The sequence below is a fragment of the Pteropus alecto genome, unplaced genomic scaffold (assembly GCF_000325575.1).
Source record: "Pteropus alecto unplaced genomic scaffold, ASM32557v1 scaffold152, whole genome shotgun sequence".
Lineage (NCBI taxonomy): Eukaryota > Metazoa > Chordata > Mammalia > Chiroptera > Pteropodidae > Pteropus > Pteropus alecto.
The window spans coordinates 8,000,752-8,025,160 of NW_006432227.1; the positions used below are offsets into that span (position 1 = coordinate 8,000,752).

The 24,409-nt window shown below is 33.9% G+C and overlaps 1 pseudogene; it reads left to right on the plus strand.

Moving 5' to 3' along the window:
* The first annotated feature begins 505 nt into the window (after positions 1 to 505).
* Positions 506 to 624, plus strand: LOC112475865 (annotated as a pseudogene).
* Positions 625 to 24,409: the final 23,785 nt, after the last annotated feature.

Below are 24,409 nucleotides of genomic sequence, written 5' to 3' on the forward strand. Positions count from 1 at the left end.
ACTGTTTTATAGTAGTATAAATATTGTTAAATAACCTGAATTTTATTTCCACTTATTTTGATTTGATTATTTTTTCATGCCAATGTTGTTTTTCTGAAGTAGTTAACAAACATGTAGCATTTCACTCATTTTTTTATAATAAATTTTTATTGTCTTTGTTAAGCATTTAAGGGGTTTTCAACTTTTTGTTTAAAAACACCACTTTGATGGCCATTCCTGATACAATTTTATTCATGCTAGTTAGTACTGTAAGAAAAAATTTTAATATAATTTAAAGCCTAATGGACATGAATATTTATAAACAAATACAAATTGCTCCCGGAAAAAAAAAGTGCAGCAGTTTACTCTCCCAATGCTGTCTGAGCATTTAATAATCATTTCCACTACAACCATAATTCATTTTTATAATTTCCAGTTTTGGATTAAAAGTATGTGTTTTATGCTGGTTTGTTATTTGTTTCATTGAATTAGTAAGGTAGAACTTTAAATTTTTAAAAACAATCTATTCTATGGCCATGCTACCCTGAACAAGCCCAATCCTGTCCAATCTCGGAAGCTAAGCAGAGTTGGGCCTGATTAGTACTTGGATGGGAGACCAACTAGGAAGACCAGGTGTTGTAGGCATAAAAAATAAAAAATAAGGGATTGTAAACTGACAAGGTCTTTGCAATCTGTGAGGTCAACCAAGGGTTGCTTCGCCTAAAAAATAAAAAAAATTAAAAAATTAAAAAATTAAAAAAAAAAAACAATCTAATTTCTTTAGTTCACTTTCTGTTCCTACATTTTGTTGTTTGTTGATAGTTTTCTACCTTCCCGCTCTTGTTTTAAACCATAGAGGACTTTTAATTGACTTGTTTGTGTTTCTTAGATGTTAAGAACATCAATCTTTCATATATCGTCTTTGCTACATACATTCAGAATTTATAAATTTCCATTTATTTTGTTTTGCATTTGACCTGCACTTTAGAAAAAATAAGGTAACCAAATCCAGTTTTATATATGTATATGTATGTATGTATTATATGTTAATTTATTTGTATATATTTGAGTTATTTTATTCATAAGAAGATCATATATATTCAATTGCTAGTTAAATATTTGCTATTTATGTTTTTCTATTAAAAGTTTATTGACTTGATCAAGGTTAATACTACCAGTGTAAATCACATTGATATCTTTTACCACCAATATATTGTAATGAAATGGACATTTCATTGCTGTGATAGTCTTCACAAAAGGCCATAAACTTTGTGAAATCATGAGAAAAGATCAGGCAGACTCAAATTAAGATTTTTTACAAGGTACCTGAGCAGTGCTCTTCACAACTGTCAAGATCATAGAAAAAAAGAAATAATGTCACAGATCATAGAAGACCAATGAGACATGAAGGCTGAATAAAACATAGCATTCTGAATAGAATACTGGATAGAAAAAAGAAATTAGTCAAAAGCACTGCAGAAATTCAAATATAGACTATAATTTACTTAAGTATATTGTACCAATGTTAATTTCTTAGTTTAGAAAAATGTATCATCAGTACGTAAGAGGTAACATCATTATGCAATTTTAGGATGAGCTGAGTGAACGGTCTATGAGAACTGTCTACTTGGGAATGTCTACTATCTTTGCAATTTTTCTGTAAATTTAAATTTTCAAATTACATTCATTTAAAATTTATGATTATGTAACTATAGAATGTCACATCTGAAGTTTATTTTGCTTCATTTTTATGGTTTAATGGTTAATATCCCCAATGGCAAATATATTTATATGGCTTCTGAGATTTTTTTAAAATTTGTATATACATTTTTATATTATTATTTATTCCAGAAAGTCTTTTTATTTGTCAGAATTATATCTGCCTATTTTCTATTTATGATTGATTCCCTTCTGTTGTCCCATAGATTCCATGCCAAATATCATTTCTCTATTTTCTTACAGGCTTTTCTCATTTATCAAAATTATTTTCAGGAGTATGATCATGTACCCTCAATGTAATTCTTATTCTTAAATGGCCATACTTACTTCATTCATCTTTTATTTGATTTTGTACATATTGTTTGTTCATTTATTTCTGTATTGTGAGCATAAAATCAAGGCTCAAATTTCAACTTACCCATCTTGTATTATGTATGAGAACAGGGCAAAGTATATTTCCCCACTGAGGTTCTAATACTCAACTTTACATAGTAGTGCTCTGCCCTTCTGAAATTGAACTTCTTTTCTAATTGGAAGGTTTCCTGGGCTTTATTTACACATCTGTGTTACAGGCTTGATAGTGTAGACCTTCTCCTTGCACTAGAATTAATCGTGTCCTTTTGTCCTGTGCATATAGAGACACAGGTTAATCTTCATAATTAAGTAAATATCATAGGAAAGTCTCCCATTACAGGAATTGTAGGTTCCACATTGAAGTCTGATCTAGAAAAAGATTAGTTTATGCGTGAGGTATAGATATATATATATATCGAGCTTTGGGTTATTCAAAAAAATTTTCTCTCAAATTGGTGGATATTTCTCTATTTCTAGTCAAAGAAACCAATAGGTCTAGAATTTAGGCAAAAGAATGTCACAAAATCAGTCTCCTTTAATTTTAAGAAAACACATTTGTTTAGGTTCCACTGAATTTGTTGTAGTGCTAGTATCTAGTAGATGTAACCCAAGACTAAACTTACAGTCTTTCCCACTGATATTGAATCAGACCAAATCTCTTCCTTTTTGCAATAACCCATTTCTAGATGTCGGCATGGTGTTCTCTTTCCTCTATACAATAGAAGACATAAACCACTTTATAAGCAATTATAGGAAGCGTTTTAGTAATTTTTTAAAGCATTGGTAGTTAAATATCCAAAATCGTAAAGTACATTTTATATCTTAGTAAAATTTGTTTTCATTAAATATTTGTACATTTTTAATCAGATGATGGTAACTTTACTATATTCATAGGAAAATAAAAATCTTTCTATTATATCACTTTTTCATCAAATAAAACTGTGGCACAAATATACTTTATTTAGCAAATTTTAACTAGTCAAAAAAAAAATAAACTTCAGAAATTACACTTTCCTAAATTTCCAAAAGAATTCTATTTTACTTAATTTGTCCCTTCCTATTATTTTAACATTTGATTTAAGTAATTACAGAATATATTCAGAGTTTGTTGTCAAAGGCAGCTAGCTCTTGTGGGCTATTAGAAAAGAAATCCTCTAATTTGATAATAAAGTGAACTGCTACGATAAGGCAGCAACCTGTTCTATAAACTATGGTAATTTGATTAGTAAATATTATACTTAAATTGAAGAAGTAAATGAACTGTAAAGGGCAGAAGTAAAATTACAAGCTACTTCTCAACTCTTTAACAACAGCATGCTTTATTAAAATATAAATATCCATAAGATCCTGAGTTTATATTAAACATAGTTAACAGTCATAATTTATTTCTTTTTCTAGGATGTTTGTTCTCTATTTCTCCAACACTTTTAAGATATATTTTCTTAAAAATTTTGAGATTATTTCTTATTTTCTTCTTAACAAGCATACACAATAAAACTAAAATTGTGTGAAGTATGGCCCATCATATCATACTGAAAGTAAATTACTATTAGTGATGGCCCAGTTACAAACTTCCAATTCAGACCAAGTGAACAGAGTTTGACAGTATCAGGTTAATTGTTGCTAAAAAAAATATCCCTGTTGGATAATACAAGTTTTACATTAATCCTTGCCTTTACTGTTGGGTTTTGTCCAAAATCTAATTTGTGTTATTATAAATGGTTGTATTGTGTTTACATATTTTGAATGCTGAAAACTCTTTATGTAATGCTCACGTTGTGAAGGTCTAAATATTTTGACATATTCCTTTTAACAGGGGTCATTGCTGAATATAATGCTGTATGCATTTGTCAAGATAAACACAGGTGTAAGTTTAAAGTATTTCCACCTCATAATGTCTTCACTAAGATAAAACATATTTTAATAGAAATATAAGACTACTTTGGGAATAACTCTCCTTCCGTACTTATATTATAAATTGAAACAATTTGACTCTCACCTCTTAAGATAGAGCTGTGTTTTATGGCCTATGTAGAACAGACATATAGTCCTTTATCCCTAATCATAACCCCCAAGGGTAATTATGTTTGTGTTTAATTGATCCATAAATAGTAATGATAACAATGATAATTACAATAGCAATATTGTCAACAGCTAACATTTTTATAATTCTACTAAATCTAAAATATGATTAAGGATGTGAACAATATAGAATAAAAAATCAGTAATAACAGATTATATTAATTAAGAAAAAAACAATTACAATGTGAGTAAGAATAATAAAGGAATGCAATATAAGAGGATGAAGAAAGGATCTATATAAATACTGCTACAAAAGCAGATGAGTTGTTGCTCTTTTAATCTACTTCCTACATTGCTTTATTGCCACAATTCATAGTCAGCTTCCTCCCAGTATATATTCCCTACTGGTCAGTTCTCTACCTCATTACCTTATTCTTGATCTTTTATTTCTCCACAAGCAAATGACACTGAGGAATAGAAGATTATATTCATTTTTATTTTTCTAGTAACTTTTGAATCGACAGGGCATCAGTAGGAATAGCTGGCCTACAATTCTACTAAGATTTGCTTTGTTTGCTTCTCCTTTTCTTTCTTTTTTTCATTATAAGTGGTTAAAGCGAACCAAATATCCTATATTAATTTCAAGTGAGAAAAAAGGGGGAAAAACGAGAGTTGAGTTTTTTCTTCCATGGCAAACAAATAAACCAGTTCACCATTGATTTTTTTTTTTAAGTTTCAGATTTAGCTAGGATCTTGGCAATGCTATATGAATTTTTTGTAAGTGCTCTATAATATATCACTTATTATTCCAAACTTCAATTCTTTCTTTGTAATTATTATTATTTTTTTTATCGACTATTTTGGAATTCCATATACAACTGAAGTTCTTTAGAGAAAAATCTCTCATTTATACAGATATAAGCATGAAAATGCTGTGTTTGCCATATTTGTTTTTACTGAGAAATAAGACAAGAATATTTATTTATTTTACTCTTTCAGTGCTGAAAATTCAAGTCTACTTTAAGTGTTCTGCCAGAGTAGCTTAGTTCTTAAACTACTTTTATTTTATGAAAATTGATAACAGATGACAAGTTTTATCTTCTCCGTTAAACAGTATTTTTAAGTATGTAAAGCAATAGAATTATATTTATGAGATATCTAATGTTTTCTCTGCATAAACTATTTTGTTTTCGGGATTCTATCTACCTTAAGGAAGTAAGTACTGATGTGCGCTGTTGTAAATAAATATTTCCATAAATAAAGGAGAAGAAAAAGGAAAATACATTGGCTACCCGAAGATTATATTCACAGTAATCCAACCAAAATTTACTTAGTAAGACTTTTTAATGAAGAGCATGGACAAAAAGGATATCAGTAAAAAGATCAGTCCAGTTATGGAGTAAATCGTCTAAAGCATTAATTCCCAATAAAGATGTTTCAGTATCCCTAAAACATGTATATTTTATGGGGACTACAATAGACTGAATAATTCCTAAAGATGCCCATGCCCAAGTCTTTGGAACTTGTAAATATGCTAATTTATATGCTAAAACTTACCTTGCTGATATTATTGAGCTAAGGATCTTAAGATGGGGAGATTATCCTGGATTAGCCAGGTTGGCCTGATATAATCACAAAAATGCTTCTTTTGTGATTACATTAAGAGGAAAGCAGAAGAATAGAGGGGAAAAAAAAAAGAAAGAAAGAAGAAGAGGTGGTAACAAAACCAGTGGTTGGAGTGTTACAGCGTGAGCCAAAGAATGCGGGCAGCCTCTAAAAGCTAGTAAAGGCAAGGAAATAGATTATTCTCCAAGCTTCCAAAAGGAACACTTTGATTTTTGAATTGTGACCTCCACTATTGTAAGAGAATAAATTTGTGTTGCTTTAAGCCTCTAAGTTTGTGGTAATTCATTATAACTGCAATAGAAAACTAATATAAGGACAGAGATCACATCTGCCTTGTTCCCTATAGTTTTCCCAGCAGCAAGACCACTTCCAGTATATAGTAGGGTGTCAATATATATTTGATGAATGAATTAATTTGTAAATGAATAGGGGGCTCTCTGATGAAAATATTCTTGTAAGGCACGAGGTATAGATTTGTAAATGGGCCAAATTTTATGTTTTCTAAACCTCTGGCAGCAGGAGCAGGCTATGAAAGCTTCAATCTTATTCCTACCAATATATTTGAGATCTCAATATTTAATGGTTCCAATAAGACAAACACTTGTTTCTCATTCTTAAAGTTCAAGAGGAAGGAAAGTAACAGGCATCTCTGCTCCAGAAGTTTACCCAGGGCTCACATTCTTTTATTTCTTATTTCAACATTGCTAATGAGGGACTCGAGTTATTTGAAGTTTCGTTCATTTACATATCTGGCAATTGATTCAGATTGTTCTCTGAGAACTTGGCTAGGGCAGTTGAGAAGAACAGTGATTCATGGTCTCTCTGTGTGGCCCGAACTTCCTCACAGTGTGGTGGCTAGTTTCCAAAGATGAACATCCAGACACAGAAAAGAAGCCAAATGGAAGCAATTTATTTTTTTCACACACACACACATGCACACACACACATACACACATACATATACATATATGTAATATATTATATATATTTATGAACTAGACTTAGAATTCCTATTCCATCACTTACCATACTTTATGGTCAGGGTAATCACAAGTCACAAGTCTCAAATCAGATTCACAAGGAGGAAGCATAGAATCCAGCAAAATTGAAATTGTCAATTAGATTGTAAGAAGATCATGAGGGATGGAACACATATCTATGTGCCATATATGAAAGATACAATCTGACATCCAACAGAAGGGAAGAAAGAATGTGAAGAACAAGCAGCTTTTCTGTGAAAAGATTTTGCATATATCACTTCTGTGCACATCCCTTAGACTGGAATTTAGTAAACTATCTATACCTATAGGTGACACATTCTAGCTAAAACCCTAGGGAAGGGACAGTTATTACTAAAAAGGTGGATAGCTGGCAATCTCAGTCACAATCTGCCACCCATTATGTAGCATATCCTTCTGCTTAACGTTAGAAGACATCACTCCCTTCTTAAGGAAGACAACTTGAGTTCCCATTTAAGTCAGCATATCCGTATCAGATGCTAGGATATCTGGATGGAGTCCTTGCCATCAAATAAGTTGTGTATCATTCATAAAACTATGCAACTTACTTGGAGGAAAAAATATTAAAATTATAATTAAATTTCCCAGTTGGCAAAGGAAACCATAGCCTGGTCATGAAACTATTCACTGGTCAGAACAAACATGTTTTGCTAGACACAAACTGCAGAGACACCCTGTCCCACCAGTAGACTAAGTTTCTTGCTTAGAATTCATCTATGCTTATTGGAAAAAACTGTCTGTCCTCCATCTTTTGTGGCCTCTGGCTTTTCCTCTGAAAAATGTGTCCTTGTTTTATATCTTTCCTGGCCACATCTGCATGGTATTAAAGAGAATGCTTTGCTCAGGAGCACAGCAGTTTTGTTAGAGGCTGCTTCTGCTCCTGCTGATTTGGGAGCTAGCGATTTTTGAAGGCTAATCATGAGATATATATATATATATAATCTCATGTGATATATATATATATTAGTAAAACAATTCCTTTAAACACACGGTGAACTTCCGCTTTAATTGCTTCCAGCTATACTCATGTGTTTGAAGTCACATCCAAGGCTCTTTTCTGGAAATAATTATTGAACCTGTTTTCATGCACCAGCTTTCTTGTTCAGCTGGTGTCATGTGCTATTATTTTAATGATGGCTTTACTGAAAACATAAAGCTATATAAAACAATGGGCTTGTTTGGAAAGCAACACCCTTAATCTGATCATTGGCACAGATCATCTATAGATTCATTTGTTGGGCTGAAAATTCTTAATGAGTGCTGTTTAGACAGGCTCTAGCCAGCAGCATTGTCTCTTACTATTGTGATGATAAAACAAATTGGCTTTTCCAACCCAATCAGACCCCACATTTCTAAACTCCTTCTATTCTCTTCCATCGTTGCTTGGAAATTGTCTAATTCTTGCTTGAGCTCATTACTTCTTGAAATAAGTTAGTTAAATGCAGCAATTAACAGCTAACACATGGTAACATTCTGGCACTTTCCAATAGTTTTCTTCAGAGCTGTAGGCTCATTAGGCAAGTGCTTTGCTCTTCCAGTTACCAGGAACGACATTTAAATAAATCTACTATCTTCACCTTGATTGCAGTGTTAATTCCACATTTTTTTTAAAGGTTTTGGATATAGATAGCAAGCATTTCCATACACCAATTCTTTATTGGCAAGAATAAAGGCTAAGTTGCCAAAGCTAATAAACCCCACCATCTTTGTATCTAAGAATGATGCAAGTGTATTCCCCATTTACATTATGAGTCCAGGAAGTCTATGCTCCATGAAGCAGTCCAGGGACCCAACAAAGTGGCTTCGCTATCCACGACACACAGCTATGAATATTGTGCTGGTCAGTACCATTTCCTTTTGAGAGCAAGGGAAAGAAAGAGTGAGTCATGGGAAATCATATTTAAGAAGATATGTTTGATGTTGTTACATCCCATTAGTAAGAACTTAGTCACATGGCACACCTAGCCACAAGGGAGTTTGAGAAGTACAGCTTCTATCTAGCTTGATGACCATGAACCTAGGCCATGAACGTAACTGACCTGGATGAGAGCCAGTAGGCTGCTACTGCTGTGAATGCAACATATCATATCTAATCTTTGCCAAGGAGCTGTCTCACATTATTTGCCTGAGAACATTTAATGGGAGATTCTTGACAAACGATAATTATTCCTCCTATTATTTGGAGTACAGCAGTAGTTGATTTTTCCCAACATTATAAGACATCAAATTAATGAAAACTCAGGCAATTAAGATTTCAGGATATAGACAGTTTTTGTTCCCAGAGCTATATCCACTTCTATCTCTGTTTGCAAACTGATTATTTCCAACCAATATTATAATCTTTAAATAAACTTTTACCTAAAGAACTGAGGAGCATTCAAAACACATCAAAATTTTGATATTTTAGAATCACTTTTCCTGAAGCTATTGATTTTGTATACCAAATGGACTATTTACCAAATGTTATCCACGGTGGCAGAAAGTTGTCCATACTTCTAGCCCGCCTTATCTCCCACGCTGCTAGGAATGCCCATGTGATACAACTCTGTCCAATCAGAATTTTAAATAGAAATCTCCTAGTTTTTTTTTTTTTTTTTTTCTGATGATAACAGCTGGGATCACAGAACCATTCTGTTTCACTTACAGCTTTCTCCTCTGGAATAAAGTCTTAAGACATGGAGGTAAATTCACCTTATGGTAATCACTAGGCAGTATGAGTGAAGGTGAAAGTCAGCCTGCTGCAAATCAGAGAATAGAAAGACAGAAAGATATTGGGCCCATGGTATTATCATTGAGACTCTACACAACCTACACTACCTCCTTTTGGACTTTCTCTTTTTATTTTACTCCTGTCACTTGGTTTTTAGTAGATCACATTTCTTCCTGACACAAAGTGGCTGTATTGAGGGTGTAGTGCATTGTATTTAGTTTCCACTAGTGGTGAACATTAGAGTGTGCCTGTCTGTTGCCTGCGATTTTCACCAAAATTATCCATGTACCTAGATGTTTGTGATTTGTTTTGCTCCTTCTGCCTGAATAGCTTACAAATAGAATGTGATGGAAATGGTATTGTGCTAATTCCTGTCTTGAGACTTCGGAAGACATGAAAACTTCTCTTTTTGTGTTTTCTGGAAATTATAACTGCCATGTAAGAGGACTTCCAACTCTAATGAAAGAACCTCATGGAAAAATCAATTAGGACACTCATGTGGAAAGCAATATGACCTGAGATCACATGCAAAGAGAGAGCCTAATCCCTGCCAACTGGCAAGAGAAATTCAGCCATACAAATGACTCTGGCAAGACAAGAAGAGGAACTGCCCAGACGAGCCCAGCCAATGTTGCATAATTGTGAAAAATCAGAGAGTAGTTGTCTTTTTAAGTCACTAAATTTAGGTATGGTGGTTTTTATTATAGGAGATTGTCACAATAGAAATTAATACCAAAAGGGAGATACTTCTGTAACAAAAAACTAAAATTAAGTGGTAATTGTTTTGGAACTGGACAGTCAATAGATATTTGAAGGGCCTCATGGAAATGCTGATAAATTGTGAAAGGACAGTGAAACTGTTGTTGTCGCAGACCTTAATGAAGTGGACCTGAGTTAAGTGCAGCATAATGAGCAAATAGTTGCCTGCATTAATGTGGGAGATAGAAATTCTTCATGTTGAACTAGTAGATACGGCTATAAAATTTCCAGACAGAATGTTGAACACAGCACTTGGCTTTTTTTAGCTGCCTAGAATAAAATATTGAAGAAGTGAGATGAGCTAAAGGAAGAATTGTTCATTCTTAAAGCATAATTTAGAAGCAACATGAAAGAGCCAGGGGTCACTGGGTTCAAAAATAAACTGTTTTTCATCCCTAGTCTCTCTTGGCTAAAGAGTCTCAAAGTAAGAAAAGCTATTAAGACAAATATTAAATTCAGGGTCCTGCCATTAAAGGTGGCCTCAAGTCAGGTGTGGTTCTTAATGTGTTTCTTGATACCCAGGAAATGTCAAGTGGGTGTCTCATAGACTCAACAACAATAACAAAAAACAACTTATAAAAATCGTACAGGTGTTTTTCCTAGAAACTGCCTTCTAGATAATAGCTATTCTATGAATCTTGATGGCATGATACCAGAGCACTCTCTCGGTCCAAAATATGAGAGCATGACTTGAAAAGATATGTTATGTAGTGTTACTTTTGTGTAATTGAGGGGATTATTATTTGAGATCCAAGAAAAACACAACTTTGTAGAGGAATTATACAAGCTTAAGAAAAAAAAATAGTAACAAAAAAATCCCAAATTAAAAGATTTTTCAATGTTCACAAATTTCTCAGGCAAGAAACATAATGAGAAAGAAACTTAGCTGAAAAAGAGGAACATTACTTATGGAAAAGAAACAATGACTCAGAGAGTGCTCAAAAATCATAAAGCAGGACTGTGCTCTAAACAAGTAATTGGCATTTTGTACCTGACTGGATGTCAGAATTCTAAGCATCCAGTTCCTGTTTTGTGCCTCTTGGTTTTTCCCTTTGTGAAAGTTAAGTGCCTGTTTTGGTTCTCCTGTCCTAGTCCCAACATTTCATACTGATTATGTGTGTATAAGTTAACTTGTCTACTTGGTTTAAAGGACTTCATATGGAGTATTGTGGCATCTGAAGATCCTTATGTACAGTGGACCTGATGATATCCCAAATCTCAAGTCTGACTTGGATTCTATAATCCAATGAGACATCTGGTGGTCTGGAGGTGGGGGTGGGTATGGCGAGTGTACTTTAAATGGGGAAAATGTGAGTCATTAGGGACCAGATGACAAATCACGATTATCTGTTAAATGATGGCTCCAAATGAGCTATATTTTCAGATATCTGGTTCATGCATAGTCTCTTCCTTTTGAATCTGATATGGACTTCTATTTACTTTTAGTAGAAAGTGGCAGATGTAATATCAGGCCAAAACCCTGAGAATGCCTGGCAGTGACTGCATTCGGGCTCTTGGAAAACTGCAATGACCATATAAAAGTTCTTCTACCAGGAAGAAGAGATGAAGTGTTTGTGTCACATGGATTAAGAGAGTGAGAAAGAGAGAAAGAGACCATGACGAGCACCTCCAGCTGACCCTCCGGCTTTCACCATCAGCAGCGGATCCTTTCAGGTGAGCTTTAGCACAGACTGCAGCATCTTGAGAATTAAGCCATTATTTCTTTAAAAAAAATTTTTTTCCCATTTATTTTTTATTTACTTTTTTTGTTAGGTGAGGCAACCCTTGGTTGACCTCACAGATTGCAAGGACCTTGCCAGCTTACAGTCCCTTATTTTTATTTTTTACGCCTGAGGTACCTGGTCTTCCTAGGTGGTCTCCCATCCAAGTACTAACCAGGCCCTTATTTCTGATAATAATAATATAATACAATAATAATACATCAATTTTAAGCCATTAAATTTGAGTTAATTGGTTATGCAGCAATAGATAACCATAACATCTAATTCCTTCGGCCCTCTTTTTTCTGGAGCCTGGACATAATACAAAGTGATACGCCTTCTTGTAACCAGGAGGCAGCTCTGAGTGAGGATGAAGTTCAACATGCTGAGGATAAGGGGGCAGAGAGAGAAAACCTGGTTCTGCAATGTATCTTGAAGGCTCTACCCCAGTTCTGTACTGTCTTCCTCTGAACTTCTCTTGTTATGTAAGAGAAACTCCTTTTGTTGGTCAGGTTAAGTTAATTTTCAGTAGATAACATTCCTTAATAAAATGTGCCTAAAGTATTTTTTACTTAAGGCTTCTGCTATTGCTAAACATTAAGTTACACTTTGCTTCTGCCTGTGGATATAATCTGCATAGTCTATTTCAAAAACATAGATTTTTAGGAGCAGGATAGTAATCAGCAATCATAGCATTGGGTTAAGGAGTCTACCTTTTGATACAGCCAGTAGAGGAAAAGAGAATAAAAATGACTTTTGGTACCCAAGCAGATTTGGTGAACAAGCATACAAAATCTCACATCAGGACCCATAAGGGTTTAGTAGAAGCTTTTGGGATTAATCATTCTTCTTTTCTGCAGGTGTAAATTAAGCCAGAATAGTATGGTTTTTTGGTTTTGTTTTATTAATTAATTAATTTATTTATTTATTTTTACTTTATATTGTCACTGTACTGCATATACTTGTAGCGTAAATCCAAGAGAATTTTAAAAGTTAATAAAGCAGTATCAAAAAAAGTTCCAGCTAAATATAAAAAAATTAAGACTGATAATATTACATAGGAAAATTTTTAAAAATCTCGAAATCTAGAATACTATTTCACTTCACTAAGCTTTGCTTAATACCAGAAAATAAAATATTGTTAGCAAATATTCAATTTTTAAAATGTAAGAAATTAGAACATAACCCCCCCAGAAAAGACTGATTGGTTATACAGACAATATGGGTCAAGATATTTTATATTCTTAATTATAAAATATTTAACTTGTGACTAGAATTGATAAGAGTTTGTGAAGTTTAAAACTATTTAGGTCAGAGCATCCGAATCACGATGACAGTTAACATTCACCAGCATGTGGGAAAAATTTTGTATCCATTATAGTCACATTCATAGAAGGAATTTCTTTTGATTAGGCTTTGTGATCTTCAATGGAAATTTTCAGGGCCATTGAAAAATTGCACACATTTTTTTTCTGTGTCATTCTAAATTCTTCAGAGAGTAAATAAGGAGAGTGAATGGCTCTGTTAGACATTTCTCAATCATCTTTAAATAGGTCATGGTTTTAAATAGGATGTGTCAAATTAGAAGAATGTGAACTAAATTATACCTAAGTTTCACTGTACCATCTACTTAATGAATTCTTTGCAGGGGGTCAGTAAGTCATCAAATACTAATTGCAACTCATCTTTGAAAGACTAAAATCAATGTATATTTTTCACTAAAGTGAAAGTCAAAAACTAGCCTCAAGAAATCCTGAAAAAGAGGTACCTGAACAATAGCCATATTCAGTGTCTATAGCAAACAAAAAATCCAGTTATTAATATATAATGTACAATTTATTGCTAAATCAATCTCCTTTTTGGTTTAATTTCATGAACCTGGACTTAAACCAAGGATACATGATAAAATAATGAAGCCATTGAAGTATCTTTGACCTTCCAAATGTTCCATAACTTATATTTTCTTATGTGTGTGAAACCTGCATTTTATATAATTATACATTACACAATGAACTTCTTATTTTCATTGTTTTATTCTATGCCTACTTTCTGAAAGGTATCCTGTTAAAAAAAATTCTTCACCAAATGTCTGTTAGTGTTAGTCTCTCTGCTCTTGTTTTTTTAAATGATATTTTATTTTTTTCCTCAAGCTTGATTTATGGTTATCTGAGTGTTTAATTCTAGGCTGAGAATTATTTTCTTCTAGGATTCTTTCTGGAAAGTTGTCTAGCTTATGTTTTTATTGTTGAAAATTCTGTTACCATTTAATTGCTCTTTATTGACAGGCAATAGTTATGAGTGCTAAATTTAATTTTTTTTTTTTATATTTGATGCTTCATAATTTCACCTTAATGTATTTAGATTTATTTAGCAAATGTTTATCGAGGGTCTGCTAAGTGTCAGACACTATTTTAGATCTCTTCTATATAGCAGTTTGGGAATCATGATGCCTCAATCTGAGGACTGACATCTTCCATCCATTCTGTAAAAGTTTCAGCTGGTATTGCTTATTATTTCCTTTATCTCACTCCATGACTTTCTAAACTTTTTTGTTAGATATATGTTGAACATTCTCATTCTGTATGTATATCTTTCAAATTCTCTTTCATATTCTCTCATCTTTAACTACCTGTGGTAAATCTTTAAATATGTTTTTATTTCTGTTATGAATTTTCTCAGTCTGAACATAAAATGTTCTTTATGATAAGTTTAGATATTCTTTTAATACAGTACTTAAACAGCTATACATTTCAATTTGAAAACTGCTTTAGTCACATCTTATAAGTTGTGCTATGTTGTATTTTTATTTTCATTCATTCCAAAACATTTTCAAACTTCCATTGTTTTCTTATGTGACCAACTGGTTATTTAAGAGTGTGTTGTTTCATTTCCATGTATTTGCAAATTTCCTTCTAATAATGATTTCTAATCTTATTGAGATTGAACAATATACTTGTATGATTTCTTTGCTTTTGATATTATTGAGGCTTTTTTTTTGTATGGCCTACTATATGGTTTGTCATGGAGTATGTTCAATGTGAACTTGAAAAGAGTATGCATAGTATTCTGCATTTGCCAAATGGAGTGTTTTATAAATGTTGGCTAGATTTAATTGTTTTATAGTGTTGTTAACGTCTTCTTTTTCCTTGTTGATCTTCTGCCTTGTTGACTTATCCTTACTGAAAGAGAAGTATTAAGATCTCCAACTATTATTTTTGAATTGTCTATTTTTCCCTCAATTCTGTCAGTTTTCACCTAAGGTGTTTTGGGACTTGGTTGTTAAATGCTTATATATTTAATTTTTTTACATGCTTTTGATCAATTGACTCAACATTGTACACTGTCCCTCTTCATCTCTGGTAACATTTTTGTTTTAAAGCTTATTTTTTGTATTAATAAAGCCACTTTAGTTCTCACAATTTCTCTTTTCATAGTATATCTTTTTTCAGTCATTTGCTCTTAATATGTTTTTGTACATGAATCTAAAGTGTCTTCCTTGTAAACAGCATATTGTTGGATCTTGATTTTTCTATGTCAAATCTCATAATCTTTGACTTTTGCATTATACAATCCATTCATACTTGATGTTATTATTGATATTGTTGGTTTTCTGTCATTTTTCTTTTTTTTCTTTTGTTTCTATATGTCCGAAGTGTTTTTGTGCCTCCATTCTTCTTCTGTATTAAGTGAACATATTTTAGTATAATATTTTAATTTTTAGTGATGTTTATATACGTGATTTAGTTATTTGTAGTAGTTGTTCCAGGACTTAAAATATGACTGTTATCTTTGTCAAAATCTGCTTCACATTAGTACTGACTTGGATACAGGGAAATACAGAAACTTTATTCCTGTATAGTTCCATTTCTTCTTTCCTTTTTGGGGGGCTATTATTCTCATACATAGTAGGTCTATTGCTACAAACCAACCAACACTTTTGTATAATTACCATTTTATATAATCTCATGTTTTTTACAGAAACTAAGAGGAAAGGAAAACTATATAGAGATATAGATATTGATATAAAGCTATTACATAGATATAAAGCTATTATATGTAATATATGTGCAATTTATTATACTAACCTTTTTTTTTATCATTTCTCTTTCTCTTCATTTCTTTATGTAGACTCCAGTTATCATCTGATTTCCTTACTCCAATACAGTGTATATTTGGGGGGGGTAATATTTACATTTATTTCAATTTTTTGGTTAAAAAAAAAAAAACTAGTTTGTTATTAATTCCCCATACACACTTATAAATAATAGACAATGCAAACGTTTGGAAGAACAAATGGAAGAGTTGGAGCCATTAGGCTTTTTTTAGCAACACAGCTTTTTGGGAGAGTGGGGAAGAGAGATTACAGAAAACATGTTACCTACAAAATTTTTCAGCTAGTTCTGCACTCATAGCGTCCACAGAAATGAATTCCTTTGCAAAATGAAGAAAGGCACTGTGAGTGGGATGGGGGTGGGGACATTGAGTACTTCTCTGACCATCTGAGGACACAAAGTAATAGACTACCTTCTCTACATTCTGAGGCAGAGCAGCCATTTATTTCCAAACATTTTCTAGGGACCAAATTTGTTTGTCTGTTTGTTTTAGTGACTTTGTTAAACAGTCTGGATGAAGTCTATGTCCAAGGTTTTGTGCTATCTCTGATGTCTCTGTTCAAATGTGCCACTTATTGGTTGAAGGTCGTGCTTAAGCCCCTTTAGCCAGTTAGATTTTCACTCTTTATTATTGGTTGTTGGTGTGACTTAGAGGCTGCTGCCAGGGAGTTTATATTTTTGCCTCATGTTCAGAAAATGACTCGTAGCTTGGAGGTTTGTTCTTTGATCACTCCTGAGGAGGTAAAACCTTGAACATGCACAGTGTCACAGGCTGCCAGGGATATATGCAATTTTATTTTTAAGTTTTGTTTTCTAAAAGTTGCCCTGGGTGAGAGAAGTTTATTGTTCAGCCAGTATTTCATCAGAGGTTGTGCTTAAGTCACTTGTGTTAGCATGGCTTCTTTCCTACATTGATGGATTCGTGTGTTATTTGGGTAATGCTTTTAAATATACTTCATGTTCTTCTCTGCTTGCTCTTAAATGGGTCATGCACACAGTTTTTCTAACCCAATGATCAAGGGCTCCTTTGACCCCCATTTTTTTTTTTTGTATCTGTCTTGATTCTATCTGTTGAACATCGGGCTGCTCTATCTTTTTACATGTTGCCACCAGTACCCTGAGCTACCAGGATTTTCAGTCATTTTCCACCAAGCTCTTCATAATTTTTGACAACGTCTTTAGGTGTAGTATTCTTCATGCTCTATTTCAGAGTCCTCTTTGGCAGAGCTGTGTTTTTTTGTTCTACTGACCTTTCTCTTCCCCTGTAAAGAAACTTTGCGCCAAGGCATAGGTGCTGGGATGCGACCGCAGCTTACTATTGGGGTGGAGAGGGTCGACCCTCATTTTTCTCAGCTGGCCCTTCTCAGTGCCAAACCTCCCCGTTGCCAGTGAGCTGACCATCAAGGCTACAGGATTCTTGGCCTTCGATGCTTGGGAATGAAGCTTCTGTACCAAGAGAGGCAGCAGAGTGGGAAAGAAAGCCTTGGTCTCTCAGCCAAGCCCACCCAGGATAGATATTCTGCAACAAGGAGCTGGAGTGCAGGGGCGGCACGAGAGGAAGTTAAGAAACGTCGGAAGTCTGTCACTCTTGGGGTAAAACTCTAGCCTAAAAACTGGAAACTAGAGAAAGAAACCCCTTTTCTCATGGCCATTCCCACCTAGATTAAAGCATCTGGAGGAGAGGCTGGATAACATGGAGGCGGGCAGGGAGATCATGGCTATCTGTACTTACCCATGCTTGATAGATTTTCTTAAATGAATGTTTCTCAATATGCTATATGCCCTTAGGTCAATTTTTGAAATAATAAATTATATATATGATTTATTTTGTGTGTGTGTGTGTGTGTGTATATATATATTTTTTACCAATTAAAAAGTTGTTTTGCTATGGAGAAAGTCCTCTGGGCTCCTCACTCTATCATCTGGTAATCTTTAAATTTTGAAGCATTAAAAATAACAGAACAAACTGATGGTTGCCAGATGGGATGCAGGTTGGGGGGCTCAGTAAAAAAGGTGAAGGAATTAAAAAGTACAAATACTAGTTACAAAATAGTCACAGCAATGTAAAGTACAGCACAGAGAACAGAATCAATACTGTTGTAAAAAGGATGGTACTAGGTGGGTTCTAGACTAATCAGGGGATCACTTTGTAGATTATATAAATGTCTAACCACTATGCTGTACACCTGAAACTAATATAAAATAATATTAAATGTCAACTGTAATTAAAAAAAATAAAAAGATATTCATACTTTTTTAGTACTCTCCCTCCTTTTTGTTAGGTCTATTTTTCTATTTCACCTTTGCAATGACTTCTCAAGAGTCTTATCTTTATGTGGAATTCTGTTCCAATTTGTCCAGTTGTGATCAGTACTTATTTTCCTATGCTATGCAACTACGAATATTATATTCACTGGTTTCTGGGAAACCACTCTATTACTGACAAAGCATGGAATCACCATACAACCTTTATTTTCAAGCCTCTTTTTTCCTTTCCTTTCCAGAAATACTAAGTATTGTTTTTAAAAAGGAAGTTTATTGTATTTCACTCACTATTTTATGTTTTGTTATTAGAGGATTATTAGATTACCAGCCACTCCATTGAGATTATATAATCCTCCTTTAATCAGTATAATAAAACAGTTAAAATATAAATTGTGTGGTCAGCATATATTATTTTTATAGTGATCATAACATTGTATCTGAAAATATGATAAAAATATTTACCCAGTTTTTCTTTTTTCAAATATGATTATTTTTTGATATTTTATTTTATTAAATTAATAAAGTTAAAAAATAATATTTACTTAACTCATATTTATTAGAATTATGGTAATTATTCATTTATATTTTAAACAGCATAACATATACACTTCATGCTTTATAATTTTCATAAATACAAATATGGAATTTTAATTTTCTTTTATCAAGTTTATTTCACCCCACATTTCACAGTAACAAAAAAAAATCATACCCTGAACAAGTCCAATCTCATCTGATCTCGGAAGCTAAGCAGGGTCGGGCCTGGTTAGTACTTGGATGGGAGACCACCTAAGAAGACCAGGTGCTGTAGGTGTAAAAAATAATAATAATAAAAAAAATAAAAAAAATAAGGGATTGTAGGCTTACAAGGTCCTTGCAATCTGTGAGGTCAACCAAGGATTGCCACACCTAAAAAAAAAAAATAATAATAATCAATTTCTCCTTGTCTAAGAACATTGCAATTCTAGTTTAAAATTAGTTTACATTTTAGCAAGTCCTCAATGAAATTCAACCTCCTATCCACTGGCTTTTTTTTTTTTCTTTCTATTGGAAAAAAAAAAAATCATATTCCAAGGCCTTAGGTATCATTTGATGTCATTCAGAGAAGGCCAGCTGGGCCCCAGACACCTCTCCACTATCCTCAGTGTTCATGTCTCTGTAGTTGTGCTGTGATATAAGGTACTGGCAGGGGCTGACAGGGACAAGCTGTCCTCCCAACGCTGCAAGCTCACTGCTGATGCTTTTCCTCTGGGACTCAGCCCATACCTGCCATCTGGCTTGGACTTTCCACACCAGAGAGTCAGTTCTAGGTTTCAATCCACTTGTAATGACCCCCTTAGAAAGCAAAACAGACACCTCTCTATTCCCAGTTACCTTCCAAACTCTAGTCCAGTTCATAAGAATACACTGATTCTCCCCCAGGTCCCATAGAAGAAAGGAACATAACGGGTGGGAGAGGCAGTGATTTCAATTCAATTTCTCAGCCTCATCCAAGACCTGCCTAATACACTGTTCTACCCAAGGCCATCTTCATAATCATGTGACCTGTCCTGGTACACAGGTTCCATGCTCAGAAGAGCCTCACGTTCGGTTTAGTGCTCCTCTTGCATTGTTTTGAAATTCTTAATAATTGTTGAAGAAGGAGATTCACATTTTTATTTTGAATGGGGTCTTGCAAATTATGAGGCTGGTGCACTTATACCTGCAGCTGGGCTATGTGTTTGAAGGTCCTCAGTAAGGCCACCTTTTTCAAGACAAAAAAATATAATGACTAGCGCCATGTTCCTGGTCCCCAAAATTTTGCTCAGGAGTTCAATCACTCCTGCAGAACTTGGCTCAGTCCAGTATGAAATTGTCTCCCATATCCACAGGCTCCTCGCTTCTTTGTAAATGCCCTCAAGCCTTCATTCTTGAAAGGATTTATTTCATCTCAGTCTCTGGGGAACTGCTCTCCATTCTACCACTTGGCAGCATTTACTGCTTTTGGCTGTAGTCATCCTGTCTCACCTCACCCCTCCCCTTACCTACAAATCCATACAGACACATACACATATATAAAAAACATGATTGTATGAAGATAATCAGTGAATTCCACTGACTCATGTAGGATTTAAGCCAACAAGAACAAAAACAAAATGCCTAGTAAAAATCGAAAGTGCGTTATCATTATTATGTTGTCTTTTTTAAAATTTTGAGGTAATGTATCTGCTTTGATCTCCTACATTAAACGCTATCAGAATTGTTTAATTGAGAGTGTGCTTTAAAATAATCAATAATTCAAACTCTTAGAATTTTATCAATGTATTAAATCTACTAGAGTTAACTATCCTCAGGGAGAAATCTTAATTTACATTACAATGCTAAAATTTCAATTATCTCTGATATTAAAAACTGCCACATTTTTCTAAAAGAAAAGAATTATACCAATGAAAGGGCATGATTTTCCCATTTTGTCAGACTCTGTACTGCTTTACAGATTAGATGTCAGGAAGATTGTGCCACAGAGATTTCTCCACACTTTATCCCCTAACCTCGCACACACAACTTTCTATGTCATACTGTGCTTGGTAGATCTCCCATTTCTCAATAACTTGTATTTTAGATTGTAGCTGTAAGAAATCACCACTAGCTCTGTGGCTTAAAACAACACATATTTATTACTTACAGTTCTGGAAGTCAGACGTCCAAAATGGGTCTCACTAGGCTGAAACCAAGGTGTTGGCAGAGCTGCATTCGTTTTGGAGGCTCTAGAGGGGAGTTTGTTTTCTTGACTTTTCCAGTTTCTAGAGTCTGTCTGGATTCTGTGGATCATGCTCCCTCATCACACTGAAAGTCAGCAAGGACAAGTCAAGTCTTTTTCACGTTGAATTACTCTGATACTGACTCTTCTGCCTCCCTCTCCCATCTTTTGAGAAAGCTTGTGATTACATTGTGTCCAATCAGATAATCAAGGACGATCTTTCTATTTTAAGACCAATTGATTAGCAAACTTAATTTTTTCTGTCACCTTAATCCCCCTGTAACTTTTAATAGGAAATATCTACAGATTCCAAGATTAAAAGGTGGATATTTTAGGGACGGGGTGGGGATTATTCTGCATACTGCTGTTCTTTTGCCTTTTTTTTTTTTTACATTTCTTTCCTGAATATAAATATTAGCATTGAATTAAATTTGAGGAATAGATTACTGCTAGTTTTCATACTACCTCAGATGAGGGTTATATTAAAGAAACCCAGTACTTTGACCTAAAGAGCAGGCAAACAAATGGTATAATATACCAGCTTTAAAAATTCATTTCAATAGTCATGTATTTTTCAGAACTAAGATATTCAGGAATTCAAATAATTCTAGTCTTGATAAATATTTCTTGAATTAATATTTTTAAATTAGAGAATATCGATGTTAGTTTATGATATTTTACTTTAATTATAGCTTTTCACATTCTTATGAAATTTTTGTTACATTTTCAGAGTGGGAAGCAAAATATAAATATTAGAGAAGAAAATGTGAAAAAAAAGTGACCCAGAATTTCGACACTGAATGCATTTAGATAGGAAAATGACAGTATGCCTCTCTTAACAACAGAGCTGCATTCTGAGAAATGTGTCCTTAGGTTATTTTGTCTTCGTGCAGAAATCGATCTGTATAGTAACATCATGTTGCTATATAGAAGGTTAAATCAAGCACAAGAGAAAATGATAGTGATGCAGGACAGGGCAAATTTCCCCAAGTTGATTGGGGGAAGACAAAGCCATGAACCGAGAGAAGAATAGGGTCCTTTGGCGGAAAGTATAGAAAGAATTCAACTCACGGGCCAAAGTTAGAGTCAAAAGGAAAGCTGATTAGAAAAGGGGTAACACTCCACAGACAGAGTGTGGTCTCTCAGAGACAGAGAGTGAGAGAGACCAAGAGAGAGGTGGAAAGACAGTGAGTAGGGGACCTAATGTTCAGGAAATTTAGTTTATGTGTCCTTCCTTAGTTCCTGTGAATTATTGTTTAAAAACCTTGTTAACTCATTTCCTTTCATATGGACAGTGACGAAGGGGAAGAGTACATAGCTTGAAGGTAAAAATATGTAGAGCGAAAGGCTTACTGGTGGTTTTTAGCCTTTAATCCATGGGTTCCCCATGGTTTTAGCCCTAGGTAATGACTCTTGGTTCCTGGTTCCCCTTCACAGGTGTGGGAAATGGGTTGTTAGCAATCCTAACGGAAATCTTCCTTTGTTCTGAAAGTGTCCTCTTGGCCTGGCTACAGGGCAGATCAGCATATTTCAGTCTCTGATTGTGGCTTGGTTAACATTTTTAATTCTCTTGCCTCCTCTCTCCATTAATACCATCAACAGAGGCGGTAAACAGGAGGTTTGTGAGGATGCTGCCGCCGGAGTAAGGCATACTGTTTTACGGCAAAGTTTATAAATAAAAAGAGTACACTCTAAAATAACTATAAAAAGCATAGCATAGTAAATAGATAAATAAGTAACAGTAATTTATTATTATCTAGTATTACGTAACTTTACGTAATTGTGTTGCTGTATTTTTAAACAATCCGCAGCCCAGCCCGTTGGCTCACAGCAGCACGACCACAAACACGTGAGGAACGCGTAGCATTACGACATCAGGTCCGTACGACATCACATGGGCTACACTTTACCGTAGCTACTGCGTCACTAGGTGGCAGGGATTTTTCAGCTCCGTTATAATCTTATGGGACACCCACCGAATATATGGTCGTCCTTGACCGAACGTCATCATGTGGTGTGTGGCTGTAAGTAATACCTATTTTTTATATAATTTATCAGATATAGATGTTTTTAGGTTATGTGATGTAGAAAGAAGAATGTGTGAGCATGTGGTTCTTACTTCTTGCCTAGGGAAATTTCATTATTCATTGAATCCTCATATCTACCCAATTTTTGCGAAAGCCAGTAATTTTACATCGTCTGAAACAATCTCAGGTGGAGATAATTAAAATTAAAAACTTTTTCAAGTCTCTTTTAGTCGTTACTTGTGTTCTGATAAATTCCGATAAAAGTTTTAGACAGCCTTTTCAAATGCCCAATTAGATAGATATATAGATAGATTTAGAATGTGAATTTCATGTTGTTTTATATTTTAATATTAACGTGTCTTGTCCAAAGGAATAAATGTCAGGTGACTGCTATAATTTTAGAGTCTTGCTTGCTGTCTTTTTTTTTTTTACCAAGCAGATTTGAATTAGGCATGGAAATTAACTGTTAAATGCTGTTGTTAACTACTATTTTAGACAACCTGCATTAAGAAAAAAAATCAAAACTCTCAGTGGAGTACAATAATAGTCATTTATTTTTCACAAGTTTTTTAGTGAGCTGGGTATCTCTTCTGCCTCTGTTTTAAGCACAGCTCTGCTCTGCATGTATCTTCTTTTCCTATGAACTGGGGCTAGTCAGGGTTAACATGCTTTTCTAAGGCAAATTACAGAAACTGAACGGAGCACACGCATTTCATAGCTCTACTTGATTCATGTGTTTACATTTTATTGGCCAAAGCAAGCCATACTGGCCAACCCAAAAATCCAGAAAAAGGAAGTTGACAAGAAGAACTGTAAAATATCAGGGCAAAGGCCATGAATAGAGAAAAAAGGCAAAGAATTGAAGCCAATAATTTATTATAATCCAATTTAATTTCTTCTCTTTAATTCCAAGGATAATATGATAGTGATTGAATTATTACTATATGGTCTAAAAGAAAACCTGTTCGATTGAGAGATACTTCTATTGATGACAGCTATTTGCTAAATTTAATATTCCTTAAAAAGGCACATCTGCTTTTCACAATAATTTTGTGGTGATGATAATAATAACTATGGAAAATTTTTGACCAATTTCTATATAGTAAGTAATTTACTAAGTACTCAGATTTGTTATGTAATTTAATCTCTTCAGTGACCTTGCTTTTTTCCATACAGATATAGATTGTGAAGTTTATATGATTACTTACTCAGTGATACCCATTTATTATGTATTAGTGATGAAATATAAATCCATGTCTGCATTGATGCCTGAATACTTAAAATAATATTTTAAAATGTTACCTAAAATATTTCCACAATATATGTTACTGCATTGCAAGATATTTTCTTTTATATTCT